The following is a 14,526-nucleotide window of genomic DNA, read 5'->3' on the forward strand; positions in this document are numbered from 1 at the left end:
GAAAGTTCTTGGCAAATAATGATCCTTTAGTCGTTACATTATTAGGTCATAAGTGTCATAAATCTTACTGTTTTTTTTTTTTTATTGTCAATTTTCAATAAGCTGTTGTTTTCTGTCTGAGGGCGACATTTTTAATCGTCTATTTTTTAAATTAGCATTTAACGTTCAATAGAGAAAATATTAAAAGATTAGCGAATAGAATTTCAAAACGATATAACAGAGTAGTAGTAACATAGTACTTAAATAAAAGCTCCAATCAAAAATATTTAGAACTCTACGTCCTGATGAATTTCTTCAAAAAATAAAGCAGCAAATGCAACAGCGAATATTAATTTACTATGATTTCTTAATATCTATCGTAACAAATTTAATCTTTTGAACTCCTATGTCGAATCTGCTCCAACATTAATTTTCTTGAAAGTTGTTCCTGTATATAATCGAGTGTGACTCAATATCGCTTCAGGCATTCTACGTAAATTTTTTCGTATACATATAAAAAAATAAAAACTTCAAAGGATCAGTCCTATTATCTTTTTATCGAAACAAACCAATCTTGCAACCTTTACCCTACGATACACCAACGTCGAATAATCTGTTACACCTCTCAGGGTCGTCTGTATAATACGAAAATTCTAGTGTAGCCTTACAAATTTCCGAACACCTATACTGAAGATAGAAAGACTCGAAAGAAGGCTGATGCACCGAGGTGAAAACGAAGAGAAAGGGACGTTTTATCGCAGAAAAGGGAATAGATCGTGCGACGTTGATAACAACTTTGTCCCGGACCTTCGACCCTTAGTACGACGTTCTCGTGTTCCACGTAACACGTATCGAACGTAGGCGATTTAGGTGGCGGATAATGAGTTCCTGGACCGGGGTTATATTGTGTGCGACTTATAAGGATGCGCCAATCAGCCTGGCCACGTATATACGTGTACACAAGATCGATGTATCGGCGCGGATAGACGAGCTGCACTCAGCTATTATTCGTAAGTCGTGATCCTGGGTCAGGCTACAGGGTGTTCTCTATTACTCGGATTCAATACGATATACAGAGATGGAAATAATGCTTAGACATGTTTTCTCTGAAGTCCCTTATGGCTCATTGCTTTAACCGATGATTTACCGTGTCATTTATTCTAATTGTGTTACTGTATCAATGACATAGAAGACTTACTGAGACTGATATTTCCTACATTCGTTTTGTGAATATCAACTCCTTCTATGAGTGATGTCTTCTCTTATTTTGTAGTTTGAATTTCTAAGGTAAAGTTAAGAGGAAATTGTTGAAAATTATAATTAGTAATTACAAGAGTTGCAAGTAACATTAATACAAGTATACTTGAATTTTGTATTATGATTTCTCAAAATGGTGCTGTGTCTCCCTCATTTGGGATCCAATTTAATTTTTTGCATCGAAATTGCATTAATTAAATTTTTTATTGCTGTTAGTAGATTTAAAAAATATAGTTATCCATTCCGAGGCATATTGGGTAAAGTGAACAGTATTGTACAAGTTGCGGAATATAGTAAAATTATCTTTCAATTACCTATCAATTTAATTACCCTTCAATTAAAAAAAAAAGAAATTCTCTACCCACGAGTTAAATGACTGCTTCATTTTCTTCTAAGTAAACGTATCTCTTACTCTGCTTTTCTTATTTCTTTGCGTTGAATGTAACTTCAGTATACATTATAACGGTTTATGCATATTACATATGAATAAAATGTAAATGTTTGACTTTGACGACTCGAAATTACAGGACGTACGTAACAGAGAGTAAGATTGGAGGCACGTTCTATAAGAAAAACTATAGTTCTGACAAAAAAGTCGACTGCTAAAAAAGGATATAGCAGGTCGACAACCTCGATGGACTGTTGGCTATTCCATAATAGAGAACGTATTCGAGCTCTCTAAGTAAAAGAGACCTTCATCGACTGATACCGAAACAGGAATACACGCGGTAGCAATAATGTTATAACCTAGAGCAACAAGACATTAACTATCACTTTATACATCTTAACTACCCCTAATTAAAAACTTATTTATGGAGGAAGTAGTCTATCCGCACTGTAAGCAGAATAGAAATTAAGTCGCTTCTCGATGTCTCTTCCTCGATAAATTAAAGTAAATAACTGATGTGATTAAACGATACAGGAAAGAGAAAGCCGCACAGGCTTAAATTGCTGCATTGCACGTCAGTCAACTTTAGAATGTGGAGATCATACAAGGAAGATACGATAAGTATATTTTTGTTAATTCTTTGATTCTAATTCCTCTGCATAACCGAAGAATGGTATTTTAATATGAGGCAATTGGAGATGAAAACAACTTGTTAAATCCAAAGATAGACTCTCAAAAATAATTTATAACTAACAAAATTTTGTAAAAACTGACGGTATAAGAATATGTTCAAAAGATCTCCAATATCTTAATACCATAAGAGAGCGGGAGAAGATATCTTTAACGCAAAAATCAAGTAAAAGGACAATTTGGGGAACATGGGGTTAATTAACGATGTATTCTGAATTTTATAAATGGTTCCCTCTAAGAAGTGGAACACATAAGTGTTGTTTTCCCGTAGTCTTCATATTACGAAGTATGGAATAAAAGTAGAAGCATTTGAAAAAGGAAACGCTTCGGTACATATTCTGGTCTTTGTGACTCAATCGCACACTTGAGACTGTTGCGTGCAACGAATCGTCGCACGTTGGCTACACGCGGAGGCACGGTGATAAACTGCAACGCGAAAACCCTCGTCAGCTTTTACGAGCGATCGACAGGCTTCGTGTTTTATTGCACACCCCTCAGATATAGCAGAAGGAAAGTTGCACCCAAGAGAGTAGCACAAAGCAATTCCAGGGTCCTGAACCCACCTACATAACGATCTAGCTAGTTACCCACACAGGAATCTCTGTACAAATACAGTTTCTACGACGCGACGTGTCGCGTACCTACACGTTACCTGGCTACCTTCCTACGCATGCATAAGTAAGAGTACACCTATAAGAAGAACCAACACATTCGTTCTTCGTATAACTTTCTAGCTAGTAAGCATAAGCGTAAGCCTGCGACGCATTGCTTGCTTCTTCCTCCTCTTCGTCCTCCTTCTCCTCCTCTTCTTCTCTTTCTTCGTATTCTGCTTCTTCTTCTTCGTGTTCTTTTCCCCTGGTATACTATATCTTCGGTTATCTTTGCCAAGGAAGAATCGTAAATTCGTGCTCGCGGGCTAAGTTGTGCGTAAAACACTCGACGCAGCTTCCTGCGATGATTTATTCGATCCCGTCCGTCGTGCCTTACGGACGGCGTAAATTGCGCCCGCGTAAACTCGCATTTTTCCAGCAGATATCGCCGAGGGATGCCTAACCATGCTGGAGATCCTGCATGTATCTGAATGTTTTGGTATCCTTAGACGGCTCTAATGGATTACACTGACGAATCTAAGTGTATTTCCGCTTTCAAGAGATTCATGGGATAACATAGCGTGAGACCCTATGTTATTCTATTTCTACCCTCGATGTTAAAAGTGTCTCGTATATCGCAGAAATGCATTCTGTGGGATGAACAGATCGTGGTTCGTTATGTAAATTCGAACTTTTCTGAAAGTAATCGATTCTATTCTAATTGTATCGTCTTTGTCTCTACAAATATTGTACTCTATTCTAGTTATGCGTAATGTATTTGTTTACGTGCAATTTATAACTTTGGACTTTCAAAGATCTGAAAAAATTGCAAAAGAACTATTCAAAACTCCAGTATACCATATAATAATAATAAATAAATAATAATAATAATAAATGTCACTTAACCCAAACCCAATTTACCAATGAATAGACTAAGATCATGTTTAAGTTCCTCTACCGCTCTGACGCAACTTCCTGTCCAAACACATTTTTTGTAGCGTACAATGCGATTACACCAAACTTTCCCTTAATTACGATTGATTTCGTTGAGCCTTGAAAATATACCGATACTTTCGTAATACGGTTCACTGGTTGATTTCATAACTTCGTGATTCATCATCAGTTGGAAAGCTAGGAGATGTAAGTCACGTTCAGGTGTGTACAGTGTTGGCAACCTTTCGCCAGTGTAGCGGTTGAAGTTAGTTTCATTAGGGTCAGAAAAGGCAGCGATGCGGTAATAAAACGTTCCAGATGCACGTGCATTCTGGCGATATCCCTTTATCGTCGAGCTGAATGTCTAAGGATTATAACGACCGATGGACCACCCGCGGTTCCGCCAGTTGCAGCCGTCATTCATACGATTTTTACTCACCGCGGGAAGATTGCCGTGTGGCGATGTTATCAGGTGCTAGTCGATCGTGTACTCGTACATTTAATTTCCTGCTCGATTGGCGGAGAACGGGCAACGGCGGAATATGGTGGGAAAAGGTCGCGAACACACACAGAAAAAGAGCGATCCACGGATGATCAGGGAACTGATCGCTTAATTCGCGAAATCAACGAGCTACAGGATTAAGACAAGGAGAAAAGATGTTTGATCGGTGATTAAGCAGGGAAAAAAGTGGTAATTTAGAGTAACTTCCTGCGAAAGGATGATCAGTGTGTTCCAGTTAGTCAGCTGTATGTATACAGGTTGTTTCACAAAGTTTATGTCAAACTTCAGGGATATTTACAGTAGAACTTCATTTATTCGAACAGGTAAAAGGAGAAAACAATTTGGATAATAGAATAGTTACAGTAATAGATGTTCAAAAACTAAAGCTAAACATTCTTATTTCTGTATCGTATTTAACAATACTCTTTTGATATATGTTTTCAACTATCAGCTTGTAACGACGCAGGGGACTTTATTGTTGTATAAGTTACCGAGTCAATAGCAGGACATAGTAAATATAATATATACCAGTAGTAGGTAAATGCATTGATACAATTAGAATTAGAAGGTTCATGAGCATGTAAATTTTTCATATTATATACATTGCTCAGTTTACTTTTACATTTTAAATAATAATCCTAAAAGAGATTTTAAGCGTTAAGACATAATAATATAGTGTAGACAAAAGTAGATAACACTTCACCGTGTTATATACATATACTCCAAAATTAGTATAATATTTGGACCCATGCTTATTAAGACGTTTTTGGTTGTTGTAATGAATACTATACGCTTCTGAAGTTTAACTCCATCTTTGTGAAACACTCTGTATATATAATGAAAAGTAACATGATTAAAGAAGGCAATGTTTGCAAGTTCTGAGTTAATTCATGAATTCTTGAACGGGAAGGTACTGAGACTGGAGGTTGTGACTCGGAGGCCGAGTAAACTGTAATCTCTTAGAAAATTAGAGTAACTGTTTTGTGATATTCCTTTGCACAGGAATAATATCGCGAGAACATCCTGCGAAATCAGTGCGTTCCCTATTTATTTCTATCGTTCCACAAGGATAATTAAGGAACACCTTATAAATACGATTCGATTTAACGAGTTATCTATTTTAAAAGCCAGAAAGAAGAGGAACCTAATGTACACCGGATAAATTGAATGATAACATTTATATTTCATTTGCAACAGGACTCTCGATCAAAGATTAAAGCAAGTATGTAAAATATACTCGTATTACTCGAGATTAAGAGAAAATTATTGCTGAACAGGTCTATATATACATATGGTGTTGCACGTAATTATTATTCAACTACTCAGACGATACAGGTCTTATATTTTACTTCCCTTATTTCTTTCCATTTCGAATAATCGAAAAAGTGTAAATTCGATTTACAGGGGGATTTACAGATGGACAAGTTGTGTTGAAATAATTTATTTTAGCTTTCGAGGCTATTGCAAAATAGAACTATGATTTTTAATGGATATAATACTAACTCCACTATAGTTAAAAAATATGTAACTGTAATGTACAAATAAATTTAACTAATTCTATATATTTGCTAGCATTCATCCATCCTTTATATTGATAAGCGTAAGAAACGCTAGAGATACGTAACATTATTTGAAATAATAAATAATTAAAAATAAATAAAACGTGACAAAATCATCAGCAGAAGTACATTTTTTCTTTCTTAATTATAATAGTTTATTTTATACAAATCGTAGATGAAGATTTAAGCAAAGTAAGTCGACTGTTCACTCACGAAATCCCTAAAACAGAAAACATTTTCAACAATTACAATTACTAAAGAATGAACCGGATAAGTTTCTCTGAATCCTTACAACCACTCGAACGTGACCAGAAAATCATGTTCGATTGAATATAAAAACAGCAAAGAATAGAAAGACACGGTTTAACGTTGTACATGGATCAGCTTGGCAAATATCCTGGATTCGTCGTTTCGCGTAAAATGCGATTCGCATCGAGCTTTTTTCTTCCCCGCGAGCCGCTCCTTTTCCTCGAAGAAAAGGTCCCGGAATGCGATCGTGGCGAGTGCCAGTTTCGCGTTAACACCGTTTCAACTGGCAAAAAGTGTAGCCATGATGGAGAACGTTGGTTCGCGCGTCGCTGTTAAAACATTTATTGGCGTGAGACCTGGAAAACGTCGGCGTTGGCGAGCACGAATATTTTCGTAGGAGATGATATTTAATGGTTGTGACACGCTGCTTTTAACATTTTTCTACACCCTGGATCATAGATCTTGTTGCGTTGATGTTACTGTCTCTTCAATCAATTAACAAAGAAATTTAGAAACGACAGTTATCAGAGAATTTAAGTGGATTTGGTAAGAGTTTGATGACAAAATTAATTGAATATTAAAGGAATTTGAGTCGACTTATAAAAGATATTGAAAATTTTATAAAGCTAGGCAACCTACCTACTTGTAGCTTGAATTTTTAAACAGTTTTCGTTTTATCTTACATGTTATCTTACCATACTAATGTAAAAGACATAGTGTAGAAAACAAAGAAAAACATAATTCACAATTATAATAAAAATGTCTATACTTCAATTGTGTACAAAGTCTAAAATATGGAAGCAATCAGTTTTGGATGAATATCTGTTTTCTTTTTTTTTTTTGTGACTGCATTTCGTGATGGTTATTCTTTTTTCAATTTTTTGTGGCGTCAACGATGATTAATTGCAGCGTCATTCATGAAGGATAATTAAAGACAGCGTGTAATCCGTTCCGAGCTCGTTAATACGGCGTTGGACGAGATTAGAAGAATAAGTTGTTCGCGATACGGATCCCATGTGTAAAGAAGAAATGTGTTTATTTCGAAAGCGATCACATTTCCTCTCATTTTGATATCCGGCCTTCGATAATATCTTCCCTTAAGTTACTTACATTCACAGGTCTCCGGTTGGCCAGCTTTTAAGATGTTTATCAATGATGGAACACGTATTATCTGCTAATGCTTCATCAGAGATAGGTACACGCGTTACACGCGTGTTCGAAGAAAATTTGCTGTTTGAATCTAAGTAACGAGAGTTGTTGTTCGAGTTAGATACGCGCGCCGGGTGCACGCATCGTAAACAACTCGGTGTCAAAATTAATTTGTTCCGAACAACGTTGTAAATTGAGATATCTTAGGATCGAGTGTCTCTACTCTTATATCTTTGGAAACTTGTCGTTTTATTCAATAAAATATAGATAGAGGAAGGATTGACGATGGGGAAGATACTAAATATATCCTTGAAATCCCCCTCTCTCTCTTTCTCTCTGTAACCACAAGGTTAAAAACTAGAATTCAATACTATAAATTAACATAAAAAAATCAGATGAAACTGTATTAGTACAACGTGGCCTGTAATGAATTGGTACCACGATATCTCGTTTGGTTTATTCGATAATATAACATGTCTACAACATCGTCCATTACGCTGTGATACTATGAAGAATGAAGAAAATTGCAGAAAACGATCAATCTCGAACTCGCTTTATACTAAAAGAATTGATAATAGATATTCTAACGAGTTTACCATAAAAGCTTCGACATTAATCTCTTTTATTATTTCAACTAAAACAAGGTCGCAAGAGACACCCTTTTTTTGGATGTGACTCAAATCAGAATCTCCCTATAATTTCACAAAAACTCTCTAACAACTTCCTAAGCTCGAGACAATGGCGACAAAAAACGCTGGCCAATCGCAAAACCAATCTCCATAAAACTAGATCCCGTAATCATCGCTTCATCAGCCACGGAAGGAATCATTCAAGAGACTGCCGACATAGACGTCACGGTAATAAACACGAGAAACGCGAATCATCCTCGTCTGCGTTCACCCGATCAAGGTTCAATCATTCCATTCCGTCTTAGTTAGATTTAGATTCGAGAAACTCGACGACGGTCGTCCACGCAATCGCGTTCAGGTTCGTTAATGCGATCGGACGTGCGTTCTATCCTCTAATGGATGTACGCGAGTGCTGGACTCCGGGTTGCGCGTGCACCCGTGCACTAAATCATGCCCCTTACCGAGGGATAAACGGTTCACGAAGAAATTCAAAGTATCCGCGGGGCGATTTCTCGAAGCAGCGCGCGCGGCTAGTGATGGGATCTGAAACACTTCGAATCTCTTCGAATCTGCATTATACAAGGTGTCCGGTAATTGATGTTATAACCGAACAAAGAGTAATTTCTCGTGAAAAATAATTCGGAAATGTAGAACGATGATATTTGATATGAAACTCCGGGTTTGAGAAAAACTATTTTAAGAAGCCTAGAAAGAATTAAAGGACTAGAAGCAACAACTGTTTTTATTTTCGAAGAACTGAAAAATGCAAATAATACACTACACATATGATAATTTAGTTGAACGAGTACAATAAATTGTGTATGAAATCACCTATCTGTCGATTCGGTTGATATTTTGAATAGTTTCTGTATATTGATAAAAGTAATTGTAAAATGTAATGGTCCCATCCTGATTTACGAAGGTACGTGAATTAAAAAATTGATACTATACAATGACGAATTTTTAAACTCGATTTTCTCAAAAATGACGACTCCAAAGCAATTTTCTTACTCTTGATTTTCTTCTTATTTTGAGCCGTACAATTTTCCTGACTTCAATTGTATTGCGAATTTAAGATCACGGTGTATACAGATTCAAAGCGATTCAAAGTGTTTCAGATCCCATCACTGCACGCGGCTAATCGTGGAGCGCCGCTCGATGGCCGCTCGCGCGCGATCGCCTGCCCTCGAGAACCAGCTGAGACGCGCAGATTACAGCGAACGTGCTACCCATATTAATAAACTAGTTTTTATCGAGGTCGTATGCCTGTTGGTTCCCTTGAAACTCCATTCAAACTATCGGCTACCGGAGCACCGCGACGTTTCGTTCAGACGTCAGTGTCGTCGTCCAGTCATCGCCTCTGGGAAACTATTGCCAATAATTATGGATAATTAGAGGCGACAAGCATGAACAAGATTGAGTTTACGTGTGTTCGTTTTTAACTAGCTTTTTGGCTTTGTGCTTTTCTTTTGTTGTGGTTCAGGAAAGTTTCATTTTGTATAATGATACAGTGTCTTGCTGATAAAATAGGACACGATATTCGATATCTGTAAGTTCAGTTTTGCAATATGTTGATATCGATAATAAATAAAACACTTCAGATCATCGAATTTTTTGATAAAATTCTAATGGAATAAATTTCTTTTAATAATATTTATTAACGTATTTCGAATATCTGATGTCAGGATGTTCCTTAATGGTACGCGAATTTTTATACATTTATATAATAATACGTATAATAATAAACGGACGTGATGGCGTTTTCAATCTTAAAAAGCATAACGCGTCTCGCCACTCGACTGTATCGAGCCTAAGTCATGATTGCCTGATTTCGCGACGATTGCAATTCATCACGCCGATTAAACTACTTCCTCGGCTACACTTCTCGAGGTTGGGAAGCTGCCAGAAGAAGGAGGAGCTCCGGAGTGCGATGTTGGCCCGAAGAATCGTGACCTACGGCTGGCTTTCCTAAGCGGGCTGCGATTACCGATTAAATCGCGGACGCTGGATCTTCGTGTGCAAACATACGAACGGACGAGGGCCCATAGCGGGTGTAGGTACACGATGTTACGGCGCAACGGTAAATTCTTTAGGAACGACTGAACATGAGCAGTCTAGAACCACTGGGAACGCCGGTTATTTATGTGCAGAGGATAACGCCAGGTCACGAGTGGTGTGGAACCGTTTTGGAATCAGCGCGAATGGGGGACTGATAATGGGATACAGTGAGATCGTAGAAAATGATAGTAAGTGTCTCGAGTAGTGCACGAAACACATTTAATGGAAATTAACCCCTTGATGTACAATTTTGTTCGACCTAACAGGTCAAAAATACACAATTTTCTTTTTAGCACTTCTTAACTATGTAATGATATATATTTTTGTGCAATTCATACGTTACGTGTTTAATAACGAAGGAAGATATATATATATCTTATATATAAATAAAATTCTATCGTAATCTTGACTTACATAGAGACTAATAATTATAACGTCTAATGTCATATCTAAATATTTTATTATGGTATCTTAGAACCCCACCAAAATGTTAATATACTTCCACTCCATCACAATTAAGGGTACAATTCAAACACAAACAAATTTTTACTTCTTGCATTTTATATAGAACATTTTGATATACATTTTACATGCCACTGTGTTTGTTATAGCGTTCGTGTCATCTAGTAGTACTTTTTAGTAGTACCATATAACTACAGAAATTTTACGCTATGAAAAATGTGTGAAAATCGAATATATAAATCTTGCTAAAAAGACGCTTCTTGAAAAAGTAAGAATATGCAACAAAACTTATCACTATAGATACACGTACAGATCATTATCAATTGGATTCTATCAAACGCTAACATCAACACCGATGTCTTGTATCTAAAATAAGATCACCGGAATTTATGCATAAAGTACAATGTTTCCTTGACTAATCTGGCCAGGATGTCTTTTCTGAAGCAGTCTATCAAATCTCTCCAGGCCGGTGTGACCTCCGGCATTAATCCAAAGGAGGGAGACGAAAATAGCAACAGAAGGAGGTTGTCGAACAAAGGGAAGCGCAGAATAATGGGGGGAAGCCTCGAGGGGGTAAGAAGGATACGAGATTCTAGCAACTCGGTTGCAAATGCAAGTAGACAGACACACACAACGGGCAAATGCGGTGGGTTCAAGGCGGTTATCAGTGCTCGCCTCTCATCCTGAGGAGTAGTTAAAATACACGGGGGCCTGGCTACAACATAGACCGTTGTACTAGATTTCTATCTACGTAATTATTCCGTCTACGAGAAACTTTCCGTTTATCCTTGAGAATTCACAGCTGGTATTAATCTCAATTAACACATGGAATCGGCCACAACATCCAGGTCACCAATCACTTGTACCTGGTGCATTTCATTAAATCGATTCCAATTTCTTAACTGATCATGGATGGAGTTACCAAGTAGAATATCGCGTTTCTCACCCATGTCTCACTTTTTTCTCTCTTTGACTTCTCTAAGACTTTACAACTTTCTACTCCTTTTTTATATTTTCTTTTTTTTGTTTTGATGGTAAATCGCGAGACGTACATCTCTGATACCTATCTCCTTTCCAAGATTGTTCCACGTTCTTCAAGCTTCTTTTCTTTCTCTTTTTCTTGATGGACATAGATCTTGGAAACTTGACTTCGTCACGAAACTCTTCGTTTACCGAATATAATGGGCAAGTTCATGCGTCAGTTCATGCGTCACTTTCCCTTATCTTTATTATTTCCTCGATGAAAGTGCTGCTGATAACACCCAATATAAGTGGAATACCGTGTTTCCTATTTTTCCCGACAGCCTTCCGACAGCCTTACAATACATCTGGGTACTGACAGCTTTTCGTTTGTCGGTTGCTTCCTTCCTTACGTTCTTGCTTCCTACTACGTTTCTACTACCTAGTTTCTACTACGTTTTGCCTCAGAGTAGTATTGTTGCGTGAAATATTACTCCATGCGATGATCCAATTGACAAGTACAAAATTACTATGATTCAAATTTTTAATATGTTTGTAGTAATTATTTCAACAATACTTTTAACGTAACCGTTGCCTGTTCGTTTTTATTAAATATTCATTGCTGTTGCTTCCTCATGCTTCAAAAAAGAATATTGTATTGCAGTAATCCTTAACTGAACTGATTCGTACAAACAAGAATTAACAACAAAATCTCGTCGAATAAAAATAGCGTATCGCTCCTTGAGAGGAAACTGGGAAGAAAATTTTGTTAGTGACGAAAGCTTTAATCTGAAATTGTATTCTTCCTGTTTTCTTTTTTAATTTCGTTATATTTACCGTGGTATTTTCGTACAGTATATCGACCCTGAAGTCTTCCTACATCCTGTCTACGTTCCTCTTCCACTTCTCCATTTATTAAGGTTACGCAAATCTATGACCGAAGCCAATGCTGTTAGCGTAAGCTACACTGCTCCGGGTAGTATAGTTCTCTCACAAGAGGATTTCGCTGGCGGGAATGGAGCGATCAGTTTCACGACGCGAATCTCAGCCAAATGGAAGTTTCGCGTGCCGATTAGAAAACGTATATACACTGGAAATGCATTAAGTTGACTCGGTCATTTGTCAGTGTCTCTTCGATATTCTTTCCCTTCAATCCAAAAAATTGTCAACATCCTGGAAGCGTAAAGAAATGTATAAGGTATCTCACTGAAGGTTTCCGCTTTGAAGATAAACTATTCCACTATAGCGGTATTACTCATTTATTTTATTAATATTTCATTATATGCATATTCGTATTATTATTTTTATTATTTCATTGATCTGAATTATTCCATTGCTTTCTCGAATAAAAGATATGAGCACAAAAGTTTAAAGTGGTTTATATTTTATATCTTCTGTGCAAAGTATAATCTGTGCTTTCTTGCACAATTGAAGTAACATTGTTGATGAAATTTTATAAGTCACAAGTTATCCATATTAATAAGTATTCACGTGGAACAGCAATAAATTTGCGAATGAAATAAATGAAATTTTACCAACTAGTATCATTTTCTCATTTTTATTACAGGTAAGTTAAATATTATTTTTTGAGATACTAAAAATTAAGCGTCAAATAAATCAAAGTTACACTTTCAAGTTTTCACTAGCAATAAGTAAAAAGATATTTAAAAAAATTATATGCTCTAAAAATGAAACATTGTCCCATTATTTATACCTTACCAACAACATACGAATAAGATTTTTAAATGCTATTTTACAACTTACTGTAAAAACCCATTTCATCTTAGAAAGTGAGAACTACCTGTCAGAACTACGTTCGGAGTGAGAAAATGCTTCAGTGTCTCACATAGCAGGATTGACAACGCATGTCAAACTATTTCAAGCATCAGAAGCTAAAAGCAAGCGTTGAAGGCGACGATTCGTAAAACTCCGAGAGTTCTACGTCCCAGGCGATTCGTCATGGAGCGTGCTGAACTTCCCACCCGTATTAACGCGTCCATATTTCCGTAGCAAACAGAGAAACAAAGCAGCCGAAGAGGCGAAGAAAAAAGGGACGAAGACGTGATTCCGCGTGACGACAAAAGCGAAGACGAATGTATAGCCGCGAGCCAGCCATGGGTCCGAGGCATTACGTGTTGCCTTCCCAAGCATGGCAATACGACATTAGGCATGTCACTGTGTTCTTGCCACTCGCATCGTGCTATTACGATCCGCCTTGGGCCGACTGACGTAATCCTCGACGACAGTCGGCGAACGTACTGAACCAGCGAAGCGTTACAAAGCTTCCTCGTCCTTCTCGTTTTTCATTTTGTGTGTTCCGTCGTTTCACGAATTTTGTTGAACGCTGCAAGAAACCGACTCGGTCGAAGAGATCCAGTAATTGAACGGTCTACAGACGAATCGATGCTATTTCGACTTCAACGTTTCCTGAATCCTTCGTCTCAGCACGGTGTCTCTCGCTATTTACGACGAGTATATCTTTTTGCTGGTATTACTCTACGTAATAGAGAAGTGTGACTGTGCACGAGACGTTGGGCTCAAGAATGCGAGGGAATTTATCAAATGCAGGAAGTTGAAGGGTAGATAAAGTAGGAAGTGTAAAATCTTCTTTGCTACGTGTTTCGAAGTTATAGGAAAGTTTCGATTAAAGAGACTTGAGGTTTATTTAATTAAAATATTTGAAAAATGATTTTTTACGTGATGTATCATTCCATTTGAGTAGATGTTATTTTGAAGTGACTATTGGATAGTTTATTTTAATAAGCAGATGATTTGTCTTTGAACTATTCCATCATTTAACAGTCAAATGAAATAAGTTTTTATTTTGTTTCATATTTTATATTGGAATAAAGGTAATGAAATAATATCCAAGATATATAAGAAATGTACATGTTAGTTAATAGATTTCTGAATAGATTTTGTTGGCGGCTATTTTTTAAAACATTATTTATTATAGTTGATAGTATAGATCAAAGTTTAAGCCCATGGTAAGTTCGATCGATGCCGTTGGGAAGGTATATAGAAGGAAGTAGGACGCAAAGTCAAGTTTGATGTATGACTGCAAAGGATTAAGGATCGGGTACAATTTCCTTTTCATACGCTACATGTCACTGAATGATAG

The 14,526-nt window shown here is 36.9% G+C and overlaps 1 long non-coding RNA gene across 1 annotated transcript; it reads left to right on the forward strand.

Annotated features, from left to right (window-relative positions):
• The first annotated feature begins 9,020 nt into the window (after positions 1-9,020).
• On the forward strand, positions 9,021-12,121 carry LOC126869703 (uncharacterized). Its single transcript, XR_007690973.1, has 2 exons — positions 9,021-10,005; positions 10,076-12,121. It is a non-coding gene; the product is annotated as an uncharacterized LOC126869703 (long non-coding RNA).
• Positions 12,122-14,526: the final 2,405 nt, after the last annotated feature.

Source organism: Bombus huntii, chromosome 9, assembly GCF_024542735.1.
Source record: "Bombus huntii isolate Logan2020A chromosome 9, iyBomHunt1.1, whole genome shotgun sequence".
Classification (NCBI taxonomy): domain Eukaryota; kingdom Metazoa; phylum Arthropoda; class Insecta; order Hymenoptera; family Apidae; genus Bombus; species Bombus huntii.